The sequence below is a fragment of the Ranitomeya variabilis genome, chromosome 2 (genome assembly GCF_051348905.1).
Source record: "Ranitomeya variabilis isolate aRanVar5 chromosome 2, aRanVar5.hap1, whole genome shotgun sequence".
Taxonomy (NCBI): Eukaryota; Metazoa; Chordata; class Amphibia; order Anura; family Dendrobatidae; genus Ranitomeya; species Ranitomeya variabilis.
The window spans coordinates 1007407409-1007421061 of NC_135233.1; positions in this window are offsets into that span (position 1 = coordinate 1007407409).

Below are 13653 nucleotides of genomic sequence, written 5' to 3' on the forward strand. Positions count from 1 at the left end.
TCTGCCACTAAGGAGTTAAAAATTGGTGGCACAAACAAATCTCAAAAAGTTGGGACAGGATCATGTCTACATTGTGTAGCATCCCCACTTTTTACAGCAGTCTGTAAATGTCTGGGAAGTGAGGAGACCAATTACTGGAGTTTTGAGAGAGGAATATTGTCCCATTCTTGCCTGATGTGGGATTGTAGCTGAATGCTAACACTCGTTCCTGACTATTGGCCCATCTTGTAGCTAACTTCATTTGTCCAGTAATCATTAGTTTGGAACAGTCCAGTAACCAAAAAACTGGATCAGTGTCAGGGCTCGCTCACACTGATGTATATCACGGCCGAGTGCTAGCCCATGTTTTATAGAATAGCACTCAACCCAATGTTATATTATGGGGCAGTGCAGATCTGTGATTATTTTCTCATGTTGATTCAGTGTAAGGAGGAGACGGAGACCCTCAGTTGCTCCCTCTCTCCTTTATGTTGGGCACGTGTCCCCTATGCGGTGCACTGACAGTCTGGCTATGTATCAATGTATTACTGTTATGAACTACTGTTTTATTGCTGTTCATGTACTGTGTGATGTTCACCTGATTTCATGTCTTTGTATTATAAGGCACTGTATTGAACATGAGTAGTTCAGGGACAGTAAGGGCTAACAAAAATGGGCTGGGTTAGCAGCCTGGAAGAAGCAGCAATTTCCTCCTTCTGCAGCAGAGCCCGGGCAGGTTCGCCAATGGCAGGACGTGCTCCAGCTATGTGAGCATAACATTCCCCTGGAGGGGAGAAAGTGCTGCCAAAAGGACTACTGAAATGGACATTAAGACTATGCAAATGCCCCAGGACAGTTTGCTCCCTGGAACCAGACGGGAGCTTCTGAAGCAGAGTATCTGGATAGGGACAGCTCAGGAACTGTTATCTTCTCTCTTTTCACCGTTATTAAAGTTGTACTGTTGGGAAAGAACTGTGACTCCATGGTGCTTCCTGGGACCAGAATTCCAGCAGACACAGTGAGTACCCATCTCCATGTGCAAGGTGCTAGGGTGTCCACTGCTGTTGCTTAATAGACTCGCCCATGACAACCACCCCTTGCCACCTTGTTACATTTGGCGTAGTCAGCAGGATTGACCCCAATAGCCCTGCAACTGCAAGACTGAGAAAGAGGATTCCTGAGATTTGTGAAGTGGTGACTGCCATCAAAGAGTCAAAGATGGCGGCTGTTGAAGATTTAAAGATGGCACCGACTGCCGCCGAGAAGATGGTGGAGTTGGCACAAAAGACGAGGATGGTGCTGCCTTTTGTGGGCATCAAAGAGGAAATTTGGCGCCAAAATGATGAAGGCCACATCTCTCTGTGAAGAATGCCTGCCCTAAATGGGTGCAAGTGAAGAAGATGCTGCTGCCCTTCCAGCCTGATCGGAAGAAACGGGTGGAGCAGGAGGAAGTGGGGCCCAGAAGAGCAAGACAGTGTGTCGGGTGAGGAGATGCAATTGTAAGAGGGGGGTGCTGTTATGGACAGTAACATGCTGCCACTTTAAGAGACAGCACCCCCTTGTCTGGTGTGATGGAATGTTCTGCTTCCCCCTGCTATAGTCTGTGAAGATGAACTGCCCTAGAATAAGGGGAGGAGTTGAGCCTGAACTGTGTGTGTGAGTTGAAGCTGCTACAGAGAGAACTTTGTGCTGTTTGCTACAAGAAAGGTCCCGCAACCTGGGACGGAGTGTACTTGTGAAATTTGCAAGACTTTTCCGGGTACAGCAAAGGTGGCTGTTCTGTGCTAGTTTGTGAAGCCACGAAGATACTGAGAAAGGGACTTACAGTTTCCAGGAGCATCCCTAGGATCAAGAAGCAAGGAGAAGACCACGTTTCACAGAGCTGACAGAAAGCCGTGCGCACCACCGTATTAGACTGCTGGGGGCCCCCCTGGGACTGGATCTGATTCCCCAACATCACCGTGAGTTTGTTCCTGTTTGGCGCACCTGTTAGGGCCTAGTGTAGGCTTCAGTAGTCAGTACACGGCAGCCGTGTGGCCTGCTTAGTAAAGGCCAGGGAGGTTATATGTAGAGTAGCATCGATATTTGTTTAATGTTTAAATTTGCTTGTGAGACATATTTTGAGTCTGTAATAGTTGGAGCACCGTGCTATTTTACGGACAAGATAAAGTTTATAACTCTTGTAAAGTGTCTCTTGCCATTGCATACCCCTGTTTGCATCTTCCTCACCCACTTCATTCCTTGCCTCCCAATAAATCTACCCTTTGTTGTTTGCACCTCATCTTGTGTACAGTAGTCTTCCTGCACCGTGGTGGTCCCCCGGCCATCGCTTCAAGTGGCGCTGCGAGCATGGTACTGTCACCAAGATGGACGCAGGAGACAGCAATGGCGGGAATGCTAACATTAATGGGGATGCTGTGGGCATTGGTGGAACCCCTGCAAGGACACTCGCTATGGGCACCATATTTAATGTGCTACCAAAGTTTGACGGCAATAATATGCCACTGTCAGACTGGGTGTCCCGGCTGCAAAGCACCCTGAAGATTTATAACATCAGCCCAGACCTTGAAGCGGACATCGCTTTAACTGCCCTAGAGGGGGAAGCCCGCAGAAACGTCTGCCTACAACCAGAACTCACCCGCAGTACCCTGAAGGAGCTAGTGAAGTTCCTGGAAGAGATCTACGGCGAGACTGCTAGCGCGGGACACCTTCGTGCCAAATTTTTCTCTAGGCTGCAGCGGGAAGAAGAAGAAATTTCTCAGTATGCAACAGCACTGCAAGAAGTGTTAGCAGAGGTGCAGAGAAAGGAGGCAGATGGATTTGGCGGCATGGGCTCTAAAGACCGGATACTCCAGGAGCAATTCATTCTGGGACTGCACAGCACATCCTTGAGGCGAGCACTGTCAGAACGGGTCCGGGCAGATCCGGCCCTTATGTTTCATCAAGTTCTGGCGGAAGCAGGGGCCCGAATTAACCCTCCCTCAGGGGCAATATGTTTCATAACGAGTTTAGGGGCATTGTGCCTGTCCGGCACAGGCTAGAAAATTGGCTATATTTTCCTTTTTTTAAAATTTCAATGCTCTAAAAGTGATCTGTTACCTTAATAGGAATGTAATAAATTAGAATACATATAATCAGGTGTAAAAAAAAATGTTTAATAACCAGAAAAGTAATATGTTTCTATGTCTTGAGCATCCTCCTCACTCTCTCCATCTTGACCTGTATCAGACACATCTGGACATTCTTCCACATCATCTTCTGAAGCAATGTCACTTTCTTCCCCTAAATCTTCTAGCTGTAAGGGGTCTGTCTCATCATCAATCAGTATATTTTGCACTTGCTCAACATGAAGGGCATTGGACAAGTCAATTATTCTCCTCGCCATTTCAGAAGAAAAGCTGAAGCAAGAGAGAGAATATGTGTTAGGGTGCAATGTGCCTGAGAAGCACAATCTTATTTCTAACAAAACCTTTTATGACAAATCCACAAATTTAGCACTAGCTATTCATAAAACAAGCTAAAAAAACAATTGGGATGAATAAAAACAGCAAATTCTAATCGTCAAATGTGTGACGCGTTCAGGGGCAATGAGCCTGAGAAGCCAAAACACTGATATCTGCTCTCCTGCAGCTCTGCAGCACAAGAGGCTTCTCAGGTTTCACACAGCCATTAAAGTTAGGAAGGTACTGGGAGGATGGTGTTTCCCAGACAAACCACTGAAAATAGAGAAATGAAACTAAGTGAGCTGCGCCTGTCAGATCAGTTGCCCCTGACGGAGGGTTAAAGAAGAAAGCTATGCGTCTGGGGTGATGCATGTCCAGGGCGCCAATTCCAGAGGGGACCCAAACCATCAAGAGGTGTAGTCCAGGTAGTGCAAGACTTGCAGCGGTCCCTTGTTAACGTGCAAGAGGAACTGACCCAGATGGAGCGAAGAGTGGGGGAACTACAAGAGCCTGACCCACCGTACTCATGCAACCATTCTTCAGTCCGACCGACAAGGGATCAGTGGGAGCAAGCCCCCTCCCGTCAGGCATCGGGGCACGAGGACAGGCTCGAGGTGCCCCCCGGCGAGGAGGAGGCATCCAATGCTGGGAATCTGGAGGACAGGGGCACCTTGCTAGAGACTGTCGGAACTATACTCAAGGCCAGCGGAAGCCGCCGTTAAACTACCAACCCCCGCAGTAGTGCGGCACTCTGCGGGGGAGGCGAGGAGAGAGGCCGCTCCATATCATAACGAACACTTGACTACTGGGAGTCCCATCCTACATGCTGAATTTGAGGGAGTTCTAGTGGATTGCCTGGTAGATACCGGGTCACAAGTGACGACGATGCCAGAAACGTATTTCAAGCAGCATTTCCAGGCCCAGGCCAAGCCAGAAAAAGAGACATTGATCCGGTTGTTTGCTGCCAACCAACAACCAATCCCGGTCACAGGGGTCGTGTGGATGAATATTCGAATCTGTGGGCAAGAAGTGGGGAGAAAAGGGATCCTGCTAGACCCTGAGCCTATTAAAGAAGATGTGCCTGTCGTACTGAGGATGAATATCCTACGTGAACTCGATCAGATTATGTTTACCAAACGGGGACCTGGATATTGGAAGAAGGCTACTACACATAAGCCTACTCAAGAAGCTCTTCAACGACTGATCCGCGTCTATGGGACGCAGAAGAGTGTGCCATCCTATCAGACGGTAGGGGTCATCAGGGCTCCTGGTAAAGAACCTGTAATCCTGCCTCCCAAGCGAGAAACTAGTATACCTTCCAGTGGGGACACATTGCAACCTTGACGGGTTGGAAGTGATTGTTCAGCCTGTGGTAGGCGGAGGAGTGGACCAAGAAGTCATGAATAGCTCGTACAATAGCTGTGGTCCTGCGAGGACACGTTCCCATAAGAGCTTTGAATGTGGGCCCCGGGGAGGTCACCTTGCCACAAGGGACAGATCTGGCCCTGGTGTACCTATATAAGGGCGAAGTGGTGAGTCAGAAGGAGATGTCTTTATCGCCCGAAAGAAGGTGCGGGGTGGACCCTAGCAGTTGCTGTGGGGGGCGAAGAGACGCCATCCCCAGAGTGGAGTGGACGGGTCATCCTTAATCAAATGGAACTGGATGTGAAGGCTTTGGGCCCTGAGCGTGTGCAAGCAGTAGAAGCTATGCATTCGCCCGTCACGCCGAAGATTTCGGCTGTACTGAAGCAATCACGCACGAGATACCGACTGGAGAAGCTCGTCCAATTCGAGAACGATACCGGCAGATCCCGCCCAAGATGTATCAAGAGGTGAAAACATTACTGAGACAGATGCTGGATTCAGGAGTGGTGCAGAGTAGTCAGAGACCTTGGGCAGCCCCGGTGGTGCTCGTCAAGAAAAAGGATGGGACCATGCGGTTCTGTGTAGACTACAGGAAACTCAATGCCTGCACTGTTCGAGACTCGTATCTGTTGCCCCGCATTGAGGAATCCTTGACAGCATTGGGGAAAGCCAAGTACTTCTCCACCCTGGACCTAGCAAGCGGATACTGGCATGTAGCTGTGGCAGAGAAAGACAGAGAAAAAAACGCCTTCATCCTCCCTATGGGACTGTTCGAGTTTAACCGGATGCCCTTCGGGCTCTCCAATGCTCCGGGCACGTTTCAACGGCTGATGGAAAAGTGTTTGGGAGACTTAAATTTTGAGGCTACCCTGATCTATCTGGATGACATCATTGTGTTTTCGGCCTCATTCGAAGAACACCTTGCCCGGCTTGGACAGGTATTCGGAAGACTGCGGGGTCATAACCTGAAGGTGAAGCCAAAGAAGTGCCACCTCTTCAAGAGAGAGATCGAGTACCTGGGCCACATAGTGTCACAAGATGGAGTTCTACCCTCACCAGAAAAAGTGGCTGCTATCCAGATGTGGCCAGTCCCTTGCACGGTGAGAGAACTTCAGGCCTTTCTGGGGCTTGCCGGGTACTACCGCCGGTTTGTCAAAGACTTTGCGAAGGTGGCGAGTCCCCTGAATGAGCTGCTGAGGGGGACTGCCGGAGTGCCGAAGACCCAGTACATCCCTTGGGCCCAGAGACAAGACAAGGCCTTCCAGGCTATAAAGAATGCCCTTACTTCAGCCCCGATTTTGGCCTATGCAGATTTCGATCAACCGTTCTTGTTGTACACAGACGGTAGCCTTCATGGACTCGGTGCCGTACTTTCTCAGATACAGGATGGACATGAGAGAGTCATCGGGTATGCCAGCAGGTCCCTGCGAGACAGCGAAAGAAACCCCCACAATTACAGCTCCTTCTGGTTAGAGCTCCTGGCCCTCGTGTGGGCCATGACAGAAGTTTGCGGGCTTCCTGGCAGGGACCAAGATTCAAGTTCGAACAGACAATAATCCCCTGGCCCACCTTGAGAATGCTAAATTGGGGGCCTTAGAACAACGATGGGTGGCTCGCCTAGCCAAGTTTGACTTTACCATCCGTTATCGCTCGGCTACCGAAAACGCAAATGCTGACGGGTTGTCAAGAGTGACTGTGGAGACTCCAGTGGGGGATCTCGATGATCAACTCGAAGAGGAGGAGACCCCAGATTTTCGTAAGTTCAAGCCCCCAGTGGTTGCTGCCCAGTCAAGAAGGGAGGCCTGCACACTACCCCGGTCCCCGGGGAGAACCAATGAGGAATGGGGACATGTTCAGGATGAAGACAAAGGGCTGAGACAGATGAAATGGTGGGTAACTCAGAAGCAGAAGCCTGGCAAACAAGAGAGAGATGATCTGGATGCTGAAATGAAGAGTATCTTACACCAGTGGGATAGACTGGAAGTGCGAGAATCAGTGTTATATCGCAAGAGACAACAGCCAAAAGATATGGAAGTAAGGTGGCAGGTGGTCATCCCAGGAAGAATGGCTCAAGAAGTAGCTAGAGAAGCCCACGAATTTGGAGCTCACTTCGGGCCCACAAAGACCTACCAATGGTTACAGCGATATGTGTATTGCTCCGGTTGGAGTCTGTGGTGGAAGATGTTTGCCGGCAATGTCGAGTATGCAACCTCATTTAGAGTACCGAACAGAGAGCACCCATCCAGACCATACAAACTAAGGAACCGCTAGAAGTCTTGATGATTGACTATCTCCTAGTGGGACACTCGGCCCGGGGGCTAGAGTACTGTTTGGTGATGACTGATCATTTCTCCAAGTTCGCAGTAGTTACCCCGACTAGAGATCAGACTGCAGAGTTGGCGGCGCGAGCCATCTGTCAAGACTTCATCCGGGTGTATGGGCGCATCCACTCCGACCAAGGCGCTTGTTTCTAAGGCAAGGTGATGGAAGAACTGTATCGTATGTATGGCATCAAGCGGTCCTGTACCACCCCATACCATCCTCAAGGCAACGGAGCATGTGAACGCTTCAACCGAACCTTACTTCAAATGCTGAGAATGTTGGAGGAGGATAAGAAGGCGTGTTGGCCAGACTACCTGCCAGAGTTGGTCTGGACCTACAACAATCGGGTCCACTCCACCACGGGTTATACCCCCTATCTACTGCTGTTTAAAAGAGCTGGACAGGAGATCATTGAGCTGAATTTGGAACAGCCAGAGGAGCTGATGGAGCGAACGGTCACCTCATGGGTGAAAGAGCATCGGCAACGACTACAAATGATACGGCAGTTGGCGGGTCAGCAGCTGCAAGAAAAAGAGCATACAGGCCATAAACCGACTCAAGAGTTACCACTCCAACCCGGAGACCGAGTATTAGTCAGAGAGAAGCGCCCCAAGGGAAGACTAAGTGAGAGATGGGAAGTACAGCCTTATAGAGTAATCGAGCGAGTGTATGCTAACGGCCCTGTCTACAAGGTGCAAATTGAGAGTGGGGCGTCCGCCCCTAGAGTACTTCACAGAGTTATGCTGAGGCCCTGCCGGTCTGAGATCTGTTCTACGCCATTGTCGCCAGAAGGCGCTACTCCACTTCCTGAATCTGTCATGCCTGATGGTGAAATCGATGACGAGTGGTGGACCGTCCCTGATGTAGGGGGTCCTCAGCCGCACAGAGACGGTAATCCCATGGATGTACCAGTACCGCCACGCGAGAACGAGACCAGACAAGAGCCCACGATGACTCCTGCAGCAAGTGTTCCTCTGGAACATAGTCAAGCCTTGCCTGACAGCCAAGAGCTCTGGAGATCCCAGAGGTCTAATGCAGGGGTACCACCAGTCCGATATGTAGAACAGTGTGCTCTGTCTGTTTTTCCAACTTTGTTGCTTCCTCTGTAGGTGCTGTTTCCGCATTGCACGTTCCTTCATTACGCTTCGACCTTGATGCTGTGATGGCCGAGGATGACCATCATTAAGAAGGGAGGCATGTAAGAGGGTGGTGCTGCTATGGACAGTAACACGCTGCCACTTTAAGAGGCAGCACCCCCTTGTCTGGTGTGATGGAATATTCTGCTTCCCCCTGCTATAGACTGTGAAGATGAACTGCCCTAGAATAAGGGGAGAAGTTGAGCCTGTACTGTGTGTGTGAGCTGAGGCTGCTACAGAGAGAACTTTATGCTGTTTACTACAAGAAAGGTCCCGCAGCCTGGGACGGAGTGTACTTGTGAAATTTGCAAGACTTTCCAGGTACAGCAAAGGTGGCTGTTCTGTGCTAGTTTGTGAAGCCACGAAGATACTGAGAAAGGGACTTACAGTTTCCAAGAGCATCCCTAGGATCCAGAAGCAAAGAGAAGACCACGTTTCACAGAGCTGACAGAAAGCCGTGCGCACCACCGTATTAGACTGCTGGGGGCCCCCCTGGGACTGGATCTGGTTCCCCAACATCACCGTGAGTTTGTTCCTGTTTGGTGCACCTGTTAGGGCCTAGTGTAGGCTTCAGTAGTCAGTACACGGCAGCCGTGTGGCCTGCTTAGTAAAGGCCAGGGAGGTTATATGTAGAGTAGCATCGTTATTTGTTTAATGTTTAAATTTGCTTGTGAGACATATTTTGAGTCTGTAATAGTTGGAGCACCGTGCTATTTTACGGACAAGATAAAGTTTATAACTCTTGTAAAGTGTCTCTTGCCTTTGCATACCCCTGTTTGCATCTTCCTCACCCACTTCATTCCTTGCCTCCCAATAAATCTACCCTTTGTTGTTTGCACCTCATCTTGTGTACAGTAGTCTTCCTGCACCGTGGTGGTCCCCCGGCCATCGCTTCACCATTGTCTGACATAATGCAGAAACGAAGCATGTCTTTCCGTGGTGGCATCGGCTGCCAGGACGGGAGGTGATCTGTGGCCCAGACGGAGACGGGCCTGCAATTCCAGGCCTAGTAGTTGGAGGGACTAGAAGAGTAGCACCATCTCCGGGGTCGAACAAGCAGCCGGAGGATGATAAGGAATGTGCAGGACTGACAGTGCCCAAACCAGAACCTAAATGAGCTCAGAAGACCCTGGAGGCTGCCCTGAGAGGGATTATTGTGGCCGTGATTACTGATTCCCACAGCCGTGCAAGAGGAATATCACCGGATGCAGCAGCGGTGAGTAAGGATCTCCCATCCGACCTGCCCTTCACCTCATCACCTCAACCCCTGCTCCTTTGCTTCTGGCCGCATCTCGTCTCCTGACTCCAAAGCTGCTGAAGCAGAGTATCTGGATAGGGACAGCTCAGGAACTGTTATCTGCTCTCTTTTCACTGTTATTAAAGTTCTACTGTTGGGAAAGAGCTGTGACTCCGTAGTGCTTCCTGGGACCAGAATTCCAGCAGACACAGTGAATACCCATCTCCATGCACAAAGTGCCGGGGTGTTTACTGGCTGTTGCTTAATGCACTCACCCACGACTACCACCCCATGCCACCTTGTTACACTGACATGAGAAAACAATAGTAGCATGCTGCAAGTTGCTCCTATATCGGGATCGGGTGCACCCATACTAGTCTATAGGTGTGTGAAACATTAGATTGCACTCGAATGTCATCTGAGTGCAGTGCGATGTACGTGCACAGAGACAATGGGAAGATGGAGAAATGAAGATCTCCATCTTCTCCATACCTGTGCTGCCATTCTATCACAATCAGATGACACTCGGCTCAAACTCTGATAGAGTTTAATCCTAGTGTCATTGCCATAATTGTCCCGATTCTCTCACATGAGAGGTTATACGGCAGTGTAAGCGAGCCCTAAAACTGAGGAAAAATTGCTGCACTTTAAAACTGATCCATTCCTATTGACTTCGATTATATAACAAACGGATCCAGCAGCAATCAGTTTTTTTTTAGCCGGACATAAAAATTGTATGCACAGACACCCGATCAACCTGCAAAATGGATATACGTCGGGTGCGATGAAAAATTAACTTTAGGAGTGGTAGCAGATTGTCCAGTGTAAACGTCATGTGCGGATAAAATAATCGTTCTGTACAAGTAGAAGTAGGGTCGGCTCATGAACAGAAGCCATTGAACAACCACAGATCTGATTGTATGCAGCTGATTGGGGGTGGTTTAATGACAATCAGGGCATGCCAACCTGGCATTATCTCTAAATCAACAAAACGTTGCTTTATTAGGGTAAATGTAGCTGTTGTTCAGTCCTGTGAGGTAATGTAATGCTCAAATAAAACATGTAGAATATGTGCCATAAAGCTTGAGCACAGACATTTCCCTTCATTATACCAGCAGCTTAGATGTAAACGAGAAAAATGGCTTGTGGCAGGAATGTGACATGGGAATGTGCTGCATTTATTGCAGGAACTAGCGGGTGCGTTCCAGGAAACAATGAAAACAAAATACATTAAAATCTGTGATCTGTGACTCTGTTTTAAGGGTGTTCACCTGACCTGTCTAATATACAGTATATGTGCATACACACCGACAAGCAAAAATGTAACAATGTTTTCAACTTTTGACTTTGAGGCTCCATATCTCATCATCCACTACTGCTTCGAACGTGAGACTACCATCATTTAATAGTCCACTATTTTGGCTATCTCATACATAAATTTGGCTTGCAACTATTTGGCATATGATTAGTTATGCAGTTTTGCTCCTAAACATCTAAATTTATATTATTTTGTTAGTATTTTGTAAATGCACCTTTGGCTTTCAACCTACCTGAATCCTACTGGGCATTCTCTCAATCAGATTCAAGCATGTCTCAACCAAACTCTGATTCCAGGTCTCTGCTACACGTTCCCCAAGTTGGTGCATACTGGTCGACTCACTTGGATATGTATACAGCTTTTTCTTCTACTCTATCCACAAGTGTTTGATTGGGTTGAGATCTGGGGACTATGGAGAGACCAATCCAGCACTTCAACTTCATTGTCATTGAACCATTTTTTTGCAATCTCGACATATACTTCGGGTCGATGTCCTGTTTGTCCTTTTCATACCCAAAATACTCGAGTGTATGAATTAACTCATCTTGCATAAAAAAAATCAACATCTTATTTTGCCACAGAAAACTGGGTAAGCTTATTGACTCGAGTATAAGCCGGGTATGCATTGTCCCCTCATCCCTGTCCTGGTATGTGTGGCTCACCCTGTTGTATGCATGGCTCCTCCATCTCTCCACTGTTGTAAGCATGGCTCCTCCTTCCTCCCCCTGTTGTATGCATGGCTCCGCCGTCCTCCCCCTGTTGTATACATGACTCCTCCGTCCTTCCCCTGTTGTATGCATGACTCCTCCATCCTTCCCCTGTTGTATGCATGGCTCCTCCGTCCTCCCCTGAGGCATGCATGGCTCCTCCGTCCTCCCCCTGTTGTATGCATGGCTCCTCTGTCCTCCCCCTGTTGTGTGCATGGCTCCTCCAGCCTCCCCCTGTTGTGTGCATGGCTCCTCCATCCTCCCCCTATTGTTTGCATGGCTCCTCCGTCCTCCCCCTGTTGGGTGCATGGCTCCTCCATCCTCCCCCTGTTGTGTGCATGACTCCTCCGTCCTCCCCCTGTTGTATGCATGGCTCCTCCATCCTCCCCCTGTTGTATGCATGGCTCCTCTTGGCTCCCCCCGTCCTCCTCCATTCTCTCTCATCCTCCTCACCCTGCTCGCTCTGTCACTGCACGTCCCTGCATCTCTCTGTTGTCCCGGGACTGGCAGCTTCTTCCTGTGTTCAACGGTCACGGGGTACCGCTCATTAAAGTAATGAATATGCGGTCCACGCCTATGGGAGTGGAGACTCGTCCATGTTCATTAATTTAATGAGGGAGGACTTGAAGCGATCGCGCAAGGAGTGGGTGAGTATGATGTAACAGCCACCGGCTCCTGCCGCTCCCCCTCCCCTTCCCTCACCGGCCCCCTGGGATAATGACTCATGTATAAGCCGAGGGGGGGCGTTTTCAGCACAAAAAATTTGTGCTGAAAATCTCGGCTTATACACGAGTATATATGGTATTTGATCACTTGCTGATTTTGTAAGTTTTCCCACTGACAAAGACATGAACAGTCTATAATTTTATGGGTATGTTAATTTTAACATTGAGAAATAGAATATGAAAAATGAAATCCAGTAAACCACATTGCATAAATTATATAAATTTATTTGCATTTTGCAGTGAGAAATAAGTATTTGATCCCTCTGGCAAACAAGACTTAATACTTGGTGGCAAAACCCTTGTTGGCAATCACAGCAGTCAGATGTTTTTGCAGTTGATGATGAGATTTGCGCACATGTCAGGAGGAATGGTCAGGTGGCCTCACTACTAGTACCCCTGACTCCAGCGGAGGAAAACGAGGAGTCCGGCACCAGTGAAACATCTGATACAGGTATAGTGACCAACCCTGCCCTGGTGACCGAAGAGCCCCTGTTAGGTCCACTCTCGTCCTCGCCGGCCCTCAACCCCGGCCATACCTGCGATCACCTAGTCTGGGACCGGACATCGGACCTTATTGACCGATTAATGGTACGCTGCCACCTGATCGTACACCTTGGGAGTTGCACGGAGAACGGGTGGCATTCCGCTGGGAGCACTCAGGTGCTAATCTAATGGGATTCCCCGGGAAAAGCCAAACGGAAGGAGAGCAGGTAGAAGTCCTCAGCTGGGAAGAATATAACCAACAGCTAGCGCGCAAGTGGGAGAATGAGGAGGAAAACGTGCAGCTCAACAGAAGGCGCAGGAGAAGCAGAATAAGCAGGCCAAAGGCCCAGGCCCGCAAGGCCAGGTACGCAGACTGGGGTCCGCTGAGACAGGGCACCGTAGTTGCCTTCAGGCTGAAGCAACAGAGGTATTTGTCACCCAGCGGAATGTGGAGTCGCACCTACTGGAAGGGCACCCAGATCGTGACCTCTCTCCCTGGGAGACCAAGTGACTTACACCCGGCATTGGAGTGAAATGGGTTGGTACGCCTTTAACGTCCGTAAGTGCCTATTGAAGCAAATGGCACCCGAGTTGGCAGCAGTCAGTACAGAACACCAGCCAGGGGCTTCTTCACCAGCTACTGCACCGATCCCCGCAGTTACTTGGGATATACTGTACGCCCAAGCTTGTTAAAAGTACTTTACATGAAACTTCGAATGAGCACCCAAGTCACCCAAACCTCGATTGTGGGAGATGAGCAATTTGTGCTAACCGGTGTGGCACAGGAACAAAGACTTCCCAGTCCAGGAGGATACAGGCCTGAGGACCTACCCTGGAAAAAAAAGCAAAAATGAGCAACTAGCAAAATATGATGTTAATGTAAATAGTTACCCTGGTTAGGTTTGTTCATTAAAGTTTAAAGACACTGCGGTCATGGA